Below are 12,067 nucleotides of genomic sequence, written 5' to 3'. Positions count from 1 at the left end.
GTGACAAACAATTTGAACTGGACTGGGAGAATTGGGCACTTACTGACTCTCAGAGCCTGGTCACAGGATGGGCGGGGTGGCAGCTGAGCTGCAGGCGTGACGGACAAGGCTCCAAATGCCACTGGCCGTGGCCCTTTCCCCACTGCCTTGGCCTCTTCCTGAGTGTCAGCCTCAGCCTTTCAGGCAGGCTCTGTCCACACAGCTGGGGACACACCTGCCATCGACTATCAAGCCCTCCATTTTCAGCCCCACCTTGCAATAGGAGCAAGGAGACAGGGGTCTGGGGTTCTGGAAAGAGCTCTGAGTGGCCCAGCCTGGTTAGTTGTCCATCCCTGGACCAGAGCCCTTGGCCCTTTTAGATGTCTACCTATGTCCAATCTGGGATGAGGGGGGATAGGTTTTTGAAGATGAGAGATCTCCCTCCAACTATAATGTTGGATTGAACAAAGGGGCATTTTCCAGAAAACAGTGGAGGAGATGCTGGGCAGGAAGATAAACCCCACAGGTGTGGGGGTGAGTGGTTGGAAGGATGTGTGTCTTCTCAGCCTCAGGCCCCGAGGTGGCAGCTGCAGTAGGCTGAGAGAGGTAAGCGCGGAAAACCCCGGTCTTCCCGGAGTTCACAGTCTAGAAAGCAGGCTAAGACATGCCATAGATGTCGCTGAAGCTAGGTAGGAATTTCTGCAGGTCACAGTGGGAGGTAGAGCAGAAGGATCACAAAGAAAACCTAGGTTCTTCCGGCCAGGCTCACTTAAGCGCCCCCCAGCCAACTTGTGACCACTCACATATTCCATAACATGCCTGCACTCAACACACTTGGCCACGTGGAATGCCCAGTATTCACCCTTAGTCCGGGTCAGCCAGTCACTCTCAAAGCTGTTCGTAAAGCTCCCTGAGAAAAAGCATCGTGTCTAGTGGCTGTCCCCACCTTGCTCACATGGCCACGTGAAGGACTTTCTCCCTGGACCAACTCGGGCTCTTCCAGCCTTTGCAGAATAATCGCACGGAGGAATATTAGTCTGCCTTGTGGCTTCTGTTTGCTTCCTCTGGATCCCTGAGCAGAGACTCTTTTTCCATCCCTTCATGTCCTGTCTTGTGATTTCCTTGACCTTCTCCCTGGGACTCCTTGCTACCCCAAGCTGTGGCTTCCAGAGCTTTCTGAAGAAATGGAGCAATCATGGCAAATCCTCCTGAGCCATTTGGCCTTGTCACTGTGGACACACCTGTCTCCATTTTTCTGTCCGAGTGGTGTGAGCTGGCGTTCTGGGGGCACGGAGGACAGGCAGATGTCATCGGGCTCCTTGATTATTTCTATCTTTTCCATGTGGTTCTCTGGTCCAGGTCTTCCATTTTAAGTCTGGCGAGGAGGGGAGAGGAAGAATTTGAGGGACGGATGGCTTCAGGAGATCTGTGCAGGAGTATGGCCTCCCTGTCACCCCTGTGTCCCTTTCCGTTGGCAATGGGAATGAATGCCGGTACCCTCCCCCTGACACACACACCGCACCAACCTTTGCAGAAATTCAGTAAACCAGGTTTAAAGCTGTCGGCTATCGTCTCTGTCCTCTCCAAACAGGCATGACCTTTCTCTGGGCCTGTCCTTCCAAGCGCGTCTTTTTAGCTCCTGGCTTTATTATGCTTGTTCCTCACGCTTGGCCACAACAGGTGTCCAGGAAGGGCCCTATCCCCACGAATGAAGCTAACAAGGGATGGAGCTCAACTCTTTTTTTTTTTTTTTAAAGATTTTATTTATTTATTTGACAGACAGAGATCACAAGTAGGCAGAGAGGCAGGCAGAGAGAGAGGAGGAAGCAGGCTCCCTGCCAGGCAGAGAGCCTGATGTGTGGCTTGATCCCAGGACCTTGGGATCATGACCTGAGCCAAAGGCAGAGGCTTTAACTCACTGAGCCAGCCAGGCGCCCCTTGAGCGCAACTCTTCATGTAAAACTGAGGGGTGCAGTAGGAGAAAGTCCATCCTGCCACTGTCCCATCGTACTGCTGGGTTTGGGGAATGGTGATTAAGGACACCCCTTAGACTCCCTTCAAATTCAAGAATACATTGAAAAACAACCAGTGAGGATTTGGGGAGTTTACTTGTTTTGGAAAGGTGAGTAGAGAATGTGGTTTAGGTCTGTGTGCTGAATACATCCCTCACCTGAATTAAGGCTTTCTCCCCAGTCTTAGACCAGTCTGGACAGCCACAGGCCTTCCCCGAAAGCAGGCCAGTTTTTGAAGACCGGCAGAGAGACGCAAGTGTCCTTGGGATGCTCCTAAAAGTGTGGAAAGGCCACACCACACATACTAAGCTCCCTGTCACACCTTATCTTGACCTCGGCGTCCCTGGAGTGGGGGCCTGCTCTGTGCTCTCTGACCCTTACCTGTGCCTCCTACCTGTACAGGCCTGTACACCATGACTCTTCTCAGTTCTGAGGTCCCCGAGTTCTGCAGACAAAAGGTGCTCCCTTGGTGTGGAGGAAAGAACCAGGCTTTGGGCCATGAGTTCATCCCTTCCTGGTGTCCTTGGACAAAGTCATCCAGCCATGGTGGTCCTCCCCTCACTCCGTTCTAGAACAGGGTGTCATCAAACTGGCCTGCCCCTGGGCTAAGCTGATCTCAATTACTTACTAAATTGTTCGAATTCTTATGTGAGGAGAATTCTTTCTGGAGGTGATTTGGAGCTCGAGTGGGAGGATTTATCCAACTTGAAAAGGGTTCTGAGTGTTCCTTTAGGAACACTGAGGATCAGGAGAGGTAAGCACCTTGCCCAGGGCCTCTGCCCAGGTCCCATCTCCCCAAACCAGCTCCTACCAACCAAGCAGCTTTCTCGCTCCTTCTCTGCTCTCTTGAGACTTTGGGCTCATCCCAGGAGCTTAGAAGCAGGTTCAGCTGTGGATAATAACCTCCATTTGCGTCCCCCCCCCCCCCCCCCCCCGCCCCCGGCATCCTGCCCACACCGGGAGACATTCAGTGAGTACTTGTCGGCTGCCTGGGTCCCAGGCGCTTTTGCTGCTTTAAATTCTAAGTGGCTTTGAAAAACCAGCTATGATTTAAGGCCATGAAAGTCTCGAAGGGGAGCCAGAAAACCTGAGCATGGGCAGTGGTCTGGCCATTTCCTGTGAGTCTGAGCTGTTCCCCTGGCCCCCACCAGCCGCTGCTGGCATAGGACTTTGGGAGCAGAAAAATGCCTCTGAGCAGGTTAGTAAGTCATTAATGCATACATGCAATCGAGCAAACTTCTCCCTAATGTCTGAGACAAGGATGGTGAGCAGAGAGGGAAAGTTTTGGTTGGGTTTGGTTTGGTTCTTAACGAAAAAGAGGGAGGGGGCCATCAGCCCACTGAGGGTCTCCGGGCTACGTGAAAACCAGACCCCATTAGTCCTGGGCGGGGCCAGAGGGTGAGGGGGAGGTATGGAAGCCGGGCACCGGAAGTGGCCTCCTCTACTTAAAACATTTTCCCTCCAACCCTCTCTGCACTCAGGAATGGGTGAGAAAACAGTCCTTTTGACCAGTTCAACGGGCTTTTGTGGGCTCGCCTGAAAACCTACATGTATTCTCGTGACCAAATGTGCTCGTGGTTTCCGGCACCTGGTTACTGTGCTGGTTTTGGTTGATGTATTTGCCTTTCTCCTTCTCTTCCATGCCCCCTTCCCTTTCTCGTTTTCTACACGGTCTCTCCCCTTTCTCTGTCTCTCCCTTCATGTGCCCTCTCTCTGCTTTTACTCCCTCCCTTCCTCTCTGCTCTATCTCCCTGTTCTCATGCCCTTAGCCCAGTAGCTCACAAGCCGTTTAAGCTGACTCTCAGAAACAGAAATTAGGAAAACATCAATAAAACATAAAAGATTCCAAAGAGAGCGCCTGGGTGGCTCAGTGGGTTAGGCATCTGCCTTCGGCTCAGGTCATGATCTCGGGGTCCTGGGATCGAGCCCCACATCGGGCTCCCTGCTCAGCAGGAAGCCTGCTTCTCCCTCTACCCCTCCCCTCTTCTTGCGCGCCACGCTCTCTCTCTCTCCCAAATAAGTAAATGAATTCTTTAAAGAAGTTTTTAAAAGTCAAACATGACTTAAAAGATCTTTCTAGGGATTTGTGGTTCGTTTTTTAATGTTCGGTGACAGATACTCACAGCTGTACCGCTGTGTGTCAGGGAAGTCCTTCTGGCTTCATGATTGCCTAGTACAAAAGTCAGTTCAGAGGAGGCACATGTTGGAAGAGACATGCAAGCAGGGGGCTGCTAAAGTCGCCAAGGCCACTGGGAGTAGAAATGGACATTCGACTCTCGGAACAGAGTTCTGAGCCTGAGTTTGGTGGCCTTCAAAGTGACCTATAGGTAAAACCATTTTAAGTAGCTTACAAACTGTGTACATTGGGTTTAAAATATTTTCATGAGTTGGGGCGCCTGGGTGGCTCAGTGGGTTAAAGCCTCTGCCTTTAGCTCAGGTCATGATCTCAGGGCCCTGGGATGGAGCCCTGCATCGTGTTCTCTGCTCAGCGGGGAGCCTGCTTCCCCTTCTCTGCCTGCCTCTCGGCCTACCTGTGATCTCTGTCTGTCAAATAAATAAATAAAATCTTTAAAAAATATATTTTCATGAGTTATCCCCACAGACTGTGATATGGGAAAACCGTTGCTGAGTTTATTCTTACTAAATGACTTGTTTTTTCACTATGTGATAGATTCACATGATTCAGAGTGAAAATGTGATACAAAGGTACACAATGAGATATCTTATTTGGAATGCATGCCCACCATTCCTCCCTCTGCCCCTTCCCCGCAAAAGGTAAACCACCCTGAGCTGATTTTTTACCCATGTGTTCCTGTATGCAAATATAACCAAATTCAAAAATATGTTCTTATTCTCCTCCCTTTTTAATACAAAAAGTATAATACTACCTACAGGATTTTGCATCTTTTTTCTTCTTGTATTTAATGGTCTGTTCTGGAGAGTTTTCCATGTTAATACATATGAACATGTTTATACACACAGAGCTGCGTAATATTCCAATGTGTGCATGTTCTTTATTCCTATTTGCAAATTCTGCCCATTTTACTGATCTTCCAGTGGGGCTCAGTTATCTACAGTGTAGGGACCAACCAGAAGCCTGCGTGCAGCAGTCAGAGCCCCTCAGACCTGGAGACACCCTCACTGATGGGAGACGCAGTATTCAGTATGAGGTTGGGCTTTCTGGACGTGAGTGTCCACCATAGGATATTGGGGGTTTTTTGGGTTTTTGTTTTTTTTTTTAAAGATTTTTATTTATCCATTTGAGAGACAGTGAGAGAGAGCATGAGAGGGGAGAAGCTCAGAGGGAGAAGCAGCCTCCCACGGAGACAGGAGCTTGATACGGGACTCGGTCCAGGGACTCCGGGACCATGACCCAAGCCAAAGGCAGTTGCCCAACCAACTGAGCCATCCAGGCACCCCGGGATATTCTGGTTTAAAACTCTGTGAGGGGCTCCAGGGTGGCTCAGTCGTTAAGGGTCTGCCTTTAGCTCAGGTTATGATCTCAGAGTCTTGGGATGGAGCCCCGCATGAGGCTCCCTGCTCAGCGGACAGCCTGCTTTTCCCTCTCCCACTCCCCTTGCTTGTGTTCCCTCCCTCTCTCTCTCTGTCAAATAAATAAATAAAATCTTAAAAAAAAAAAACAACAAAAACCTCTGTCAGTCAGAGCACCTGTTGGCATCGAGAAGATCATTTGCACAGAAAACAAATAATGAGATATGAGATTATTGCATAAATCACCGTAAGTAATTATCTTTTTTCAACATCAAGAGGTGAAATATCACTCTTAAGAAATAATCCTTAAAAAAAAGAATCCTGATGAGGTAATAAAAATTCACCAAAGGTGGATATGACCTCATCTTTCCTTTTTGTCTGGACCATTTTTTGGAGTTAACTTCTCCATTGACTTAGAGATCCTTAATCCTCTCTATTTTTAATGACACTATTGGAGTGGCTAAAATCAAATGGCTATTTTGATGGAGAACTGACCTTTAAAAGACAATGCAAGGTGTCTCCTTTTAGAATTAAAAATTTGTGCTTTACAGTGTCCGGTATTTATTGTATTAAGTTTTTAGAAAGCAGTGCACATCTGTGGACTATTCCTGCCCTAAACATTTGCTATCTATAACAAGGTAAAATACCTATGTAGAATATGCTTCCTTGTCTTCTAAAAGTCTGAGTTGTTGCTGTTTTTGTTTTTTTTAATTCACTGCATACTTTTCAAATTTTCAGTAAACTGACATCTTTTTTGTCTCATTAAACTGGCTTCAACTGGTAATACTTAATCAAATTCAGAAGAAATTTGACCCCCACCAAAATCCAGATCTGAAAACATTTAACCTTAAGCTTTGGTTAAAAAAAAAAAAAGATGTTAATATTTAACAAAGCCTTAATATAAGGTGTTGTTTGAGTCAGTGTTGGAGGAACCGAATGACAGCATGCTGTGTGAAAGCTTAAGGGGAAAGGGGAATTTCCCTAAATGTAATTGAATGTGTTTTCTTGAATTATTTTGCTGTAGTTCATAGGTGAACCTCCCAATATTACAGTAATTTTCTTGGCCTTGATTTTCAATCTGTCCTAATTTAGTTGTCAATACACATAACAGAATTCACTTTCATTGGTGACACTTGAAAGAGGAGTTCCAAAAATAAAATGCCGTAATTGCCTACTACAAAAATATTCCTATAGCCTTTCCATCGGATGTAAATTTGATAGGGTTCCTTCATGTCCGGATTTTCCCTGCTCCACATTTTCTCTGATGTTCAGGCAGAGGCAGACCAATTTTTCAGTGTGACAGCCCCTCTGACTTAGATTTTCTATTTCCCTTGTGTTTGTGCCAATTAAGCCAAGCTTCAGGCTGTGCTTATGACATATTTTCGGAAATCCATTGTGTAAGAGATGTTGACAGTTCCCTGCACTGTTTTCCCTTGGTCTTCTTTCTTCATTTCTCCAGAATCCTACCCTTTCCCTTCTTTGAAGTCTGTGTTTGACATTCTTTGAAAAGATGTTTCATACATTTGGGTTATTGTAATGGGTAATTACATCAAAGGAGGAGGCTCGGAATCACAGACATGAAATGACTAGTTCTAGAATCATTTCCTAGCTTTTCAACAGTTATTTCTCTGCTGTTTATTTCATGAAAAAGTTCATATTTGGGGTCTGATGCCATTTCTCATACACTTTTTGAAAATAAAAATTTTGACTGAGTAATAATTTATAGAAACAGAATCCAATATGCATTCAACGATAAGCTATCACTATGAAGTTCAATTTGCTCATGGAGTTTAGTACAAGCCATGGCAATATTTACATTGTTAGGATTGTGTACCTACCCTTTTATATTCTGCTTTGCTTTTTCATAGTGTGATTTTCATGTACACGTGTCTCTGAATTTTTCAGTTTGGGAGAGAAATTTTTAATCTTTTGGCCACTACTTTGATATATCTCCTCCAAAGTGAATTACTGTTTCAAAGACTACAAACAATCTTATAGCTTCCCGGAGTGCTTTTGCTACAAGTAAGAGAAAATTCTCTCTCTGTTGGCTTAAACAATAAAGAAGCGATATAATTGCCCAGAATAACCCCTGGAGTGGGGCTGCTCTGGAATTAATTTCACTACATGGTAACATCCTCAATGGCCTAGCTTGCTTCCATGTCTCCGTTCTGCCAGCCTGAGGGAGTCATCTGTGTCACTGGGCCTCTGTTCTCATGGTCACAAAATGGCTGCCACATTCCAAGCATCACCAACCCCAGAGATCTGGCAATGTTCAGTAGAACAAGAGAGGGATATTTCTTCATCTATGTCACTTTTAAAGAACAAGGAAATATTTCCCAAAGGACCCTATCTAGCTTCTCTTGCATCGTTCATTCAGTGTTTCATTGGCCATTGCCTTTCCTACCCTGGCATAACAAGGAGCATAGGATTCCTATGATTGATTTAGTGAAACACAGGGCCGTGTGAAGGAGAGCAGCATACCAGGGTTGGATGGTTTCTGTTTTACAGAGGAAGGTAGTTTCTGCTACACTTCCCTTCCATGTATTCTAGATTATTCTCTCAAAAGACAAAATCACTTTACAGTACCAACCTACAATGCCTTAGTGTGCTTGTTCTCTGACAAAGCTGAGTTTCTATCATTTTTATGTATCATTATAAATTTGAAAGTTATATATAATGAAATTATTGATTCAATGTGTGTTTCTTTAATGATAACCAAGGTATAGGCAGTCCATTTGGGATGAGTTAGTCTGCTTGCAGTTTCTTTAGAGTTTCACATCCCCTAAATTTGAAAACCCCTAGCCAACCACATTTATACAGTAGTTGTGTAAAGACATTCACTACCACTCAATGATCGCTATAGAATTTTTGAATCATAGACCATAACTACGAAGTACGCCTATATTGCAAAGTCTTCCTTATAAGAGGTCAACATTTATAAGTAGTAAAAAGCAAGCAAGCAAAAGGGTACAGGAGCGTGTTGGGAGGTTTTCTCCGCCAAAGCATTCCAGGTACTTGGAGACTGAAGGGCAGTTAGCGACTAGAGCAAGAAGGACACCCTTTTGGCAAATGGCAAATGGCCCTCTCCCAACGGCCCCTCCCCCTCCCTGTACCCAAGCATCAAGTCTGCCATTCTGTCATCTTGTCCCACAGCAACTGGAAAGGCAAGCAGCTGGGTCTATCCACTTGTAACTTGCCATAAGTCTTCTCCAACCCTAGAAGGTGCTCCAGCCACTCTCTCACTCTCCTTCTGGATGCCCCACGGCTGCTCACTTGTGGTCAAGCTGGCAGACGAGGCCTCCTTCAAGCTGTCACCCTCTTATTGTGCCCCCCACCCTGGTTCCATTTGCCTTGAATACTAACATTCTTCTGGAAGACCCTAGCTAAAATGATGATAGCAAAAAAGCTTTTTCTCAATATTTACCAGTCCATATAGCCTGTTTTAAATATATTATTCTGGAGACACCTGGTGGCTCAGTTGGTTAAGACTCTGCCTTTGGCTGAGGACCTGATCCCAGGGTCCTGGGATCGAGTACCTCATTGGGCTCCTTGCTCAGTGGGGAGCCTGCCACTCCCCCTGCTTGTGTTCTCTCTCTTTCTCTCTGACAAATACATAAAATCTTGGGAAAAAAGAAAATAAATACATTATTTTGGTAAGAGACTCTCAGCGGAGGTGCTTACTTCTGTTGGGGTTATCAAGAGTGAGGAGATGCAGAGCTCTGTCATGCCCCACTCTTGGTGGGCTGTCTGGACATCCACCCAGAGAAACTCTGCAAGCTTCTGCTATTGTCATTCAAACCTGGTCCACCCCATCTAAGTCATGAGTTGCTATGGGTGGCTACCGCCTTCATCACTGGCGGGTCTGTCTCCAGAGATCCCAATTCTCATCTAAATGCTGAACTGCCACGTCAGTTAGGAATTGTCTCTCTGAACATCTGTGGAAGGAAGGGAGAAAATAAATGTATTCCCCTCTCAAGTCTTCTTACTCCAGAATGGAAAGAATTTAGGAGAAAAACAAATGCCTTGTGTTCACGACGGCTTAACCCGTTGTCTCCTTATGGTTTGGCTAATAGAGGTCCTCGTGAAGAACGGAAGTGTGGCCCTTCGGCATGTGGGCACTCGTGGGTGCACTGTGCATGCGCGTCTCCATATGGTGTTGTCAAAGCACTTCCCAAAAGTGACCTCAAATTGACCCCCGTCTAAAGATGAGCCCCAGGGCAGAATCTAGAACTAGCCCTTCAGAGTCTTAATCCAAGCTCCAAGAGCTACCTTTGAAGTGGTTCCCAAATTTAACTCTCCATCAAAGCAAAAGTAAAGATTCCTGGCTACACAGGACAAAAGCAGCTTCTCTTTACCCCAGTAGGCATCAGACCAAAGCTACAAGTCATTCAAATGTGGGAGTGTACATTGGAATCTGTGACATTGCCAGAAATTGGCGCTTTTGTCAGAACACCTTGCCTTTTGTTCGTTGTGAGATCAGCGTGTGCCCAGAATCCTGTGAGTCTGTGGTAATATTTTTATTCTTGGAGAAAAAATAAGAAGACGATGTTGAAAGGCTTTCTCTTTGTTTTCCAAATTTCCCCTCAGGACTGAGTAATTGGTTTTCCACTAATGGAGGACTTTATCTTTGGTTAACGGGAACTTCCTCTGACTTAAGGCCCAGGGATATGGATCCTTGAGAATAGTTCCCCTTTCCCTCTGTCCCTGCCTGGGGGGGCATAGGGGACCTAGAAGTACAGCTTGGGGTGGGACCAGCTTTGAGAGGAAACCTTCCTGCATTACAGTTGGGAAGGAGCCAGAATGGTTTTTTTTTTTTTTTTTTAAAGATTTTATTTATTTATTTGACAGAGATCACAAGTAGGCAGAGAGGCAAGGCAGGCAGAGAGAGAGAGAAGCAGGCTCCCCACTGAGCAGAGAGCCCGATGAGGGACTCGATCCCAGGACCCTGAGATCATGACCCAAGCCGAAGGCAGCAGCTTAACCCACTGAGCCATCCAGGTGCCCCCAGAATGTTTTTTAAATGTTGTCTATTAACAAACTTCTCTCCATGTCTCGCCTTTTTGCTTCTTCCTTCAATAGCTTCTCATTGTGTCTTAACCACCATCATATTTCTTTAAGATGATGATGAAAAATGTCTCTTGGGAGGATTTTCAGTGGGAGCAAGTGCCACCCCGAATGCCGGGTTGCAGTTTATCCCAAAGCCTCGTTAGCTCGTATCTCAAAGAAGAAGGCACAGAGGATGTTTTGAATAATGTAGCTGTGGCGACCGCTGAAAAAATAGGGAAAGGCTCCATGGTCGCCATGACCAAGCGTTGGGAGGCATCAGGCTTTATTGTTTGTTTTTTTGTTTGTTTTTAAGATTTTATTTATTTATTTGACAGAGATCACAAGTAGGAAGAGAGGTAGGCAGAAAGAGAGGAGGAAGCAGGCTGAGCAGAGAGCCCAATGCAGGGCTCAGTCCAGAACCCCAGGATCATGACCCAAACTGAAGGCAGATGCTTTAACCTGCTGAGCCACCCAGGCGTCCCAGGCATCAGGCTTTGGAAGGCACCAGGATGTGAATGGTCCAGGAGCATAAACAAAGAGACCTCTTGCTGGCTGTATTCGCAGCCTGGAATACTTAAAGGCTGTTTCCTAGAGGCAGAAATAAGTGTGTGTTTGACTCCAGAAAGCTGAGCTAGGATTAGTAGTTGCACTAAGTTTTAGCTCAGTATCAAGGAGTACATTCCAACATGGAACTTGTTAAAAATGGAATGGGCTGTGTATCGGTTTCCCAGGGCTCCCTGGGAAACATGGTGCTTCAAACTGGATGGCTAATATAACCATTTATTTTTTCCTGGGTTGAAATGTATTCTTACATGGTTTTGGAAGCCAGAAGTCCCAAATCAAGGTGATGTCAGGGCTATGGTCTCTCTGAAGTCTTTAGGGACAGATCCCTCCAGGCCTCTCTGAGCTTCTAGCAATATACCTCTCATCTCTGCCTCATCTTCACGTGGCCTTCTCTTCTTGTAAGGACACCAGCCATACTGGATTAGGGTCTACACTCATGACCTCGTCCTACTTTGATTATAACCACAAAGGCCCTATTTCATATATAAGACCATATTCTGAGGTGCCAGGGGTTAGGTCTTCAACATATCTTCCTGGGGAACACAATTCAACCCATAACGGTCAACCCATAACGGGAGTAATTTCCTAGTCCCTTGAAGTATGCAAATAGAATCGGAGTGAGTTGTTTTTCAAGATGCTTAAAGAGATGTACGCATTAAGTAGAGAATAGGACCAGATGTCTTCCCGAATCTCTTCTAATTTGCTAATTTTATGAGTCCTGTTGAGAAGGACTCTGCAAAACTCTGGAACCACACTTGGTCCAGTCTTGGTAAAATATCATATGCACAGAAACACAATCTAGCATCTATAAATCACTAAAATGAATTCTCATCTTTACTTTAAATTTTTGACAAGCCTCAGTAGAACTTCCTTTTTCTGTCCCCTGCAGCTGCTCTTCTTGGGGTCCCTCCGTCCTGGCCAGTACTTGTTGGAATGACAGAATTCTATTTCAAAGTAGTGTTCAAAAAAATCCA

General features: G+C 45.7%; 1 protein-coding gene across 8 annotated transcripts in view; it reads left to right on the top strand.

The window, feature by feature from the left end:
- The window catches only part of PALM2AKAP2 (PALM2 and AKAP2 fusion), a 451,099-nt gene that overhangs the window by 291,721 nt on the left and 147,311 nt on the right, over positions 1-12,067 (top strand). The window lies entirely within an intron of this gene.

This window comes from Neovison vison, chromosome 9 (genome assembly GCF_020171115.1).
Source record: "Neovison vison isolate M4711 chromosome 9, ASM_NN_V1, whole genome shotgun sequence".
NCBI classification, from domain to species: Eukaryota; Metazoa; Chordata; class Mammalia; order Carnivora; family Mustelidae; genus Neogale; species Neogale vison.
Note: the sequence above shows the minus strand (reverse complement) of the source record. Positions and strands in the feature narration are given on the sequence as shown.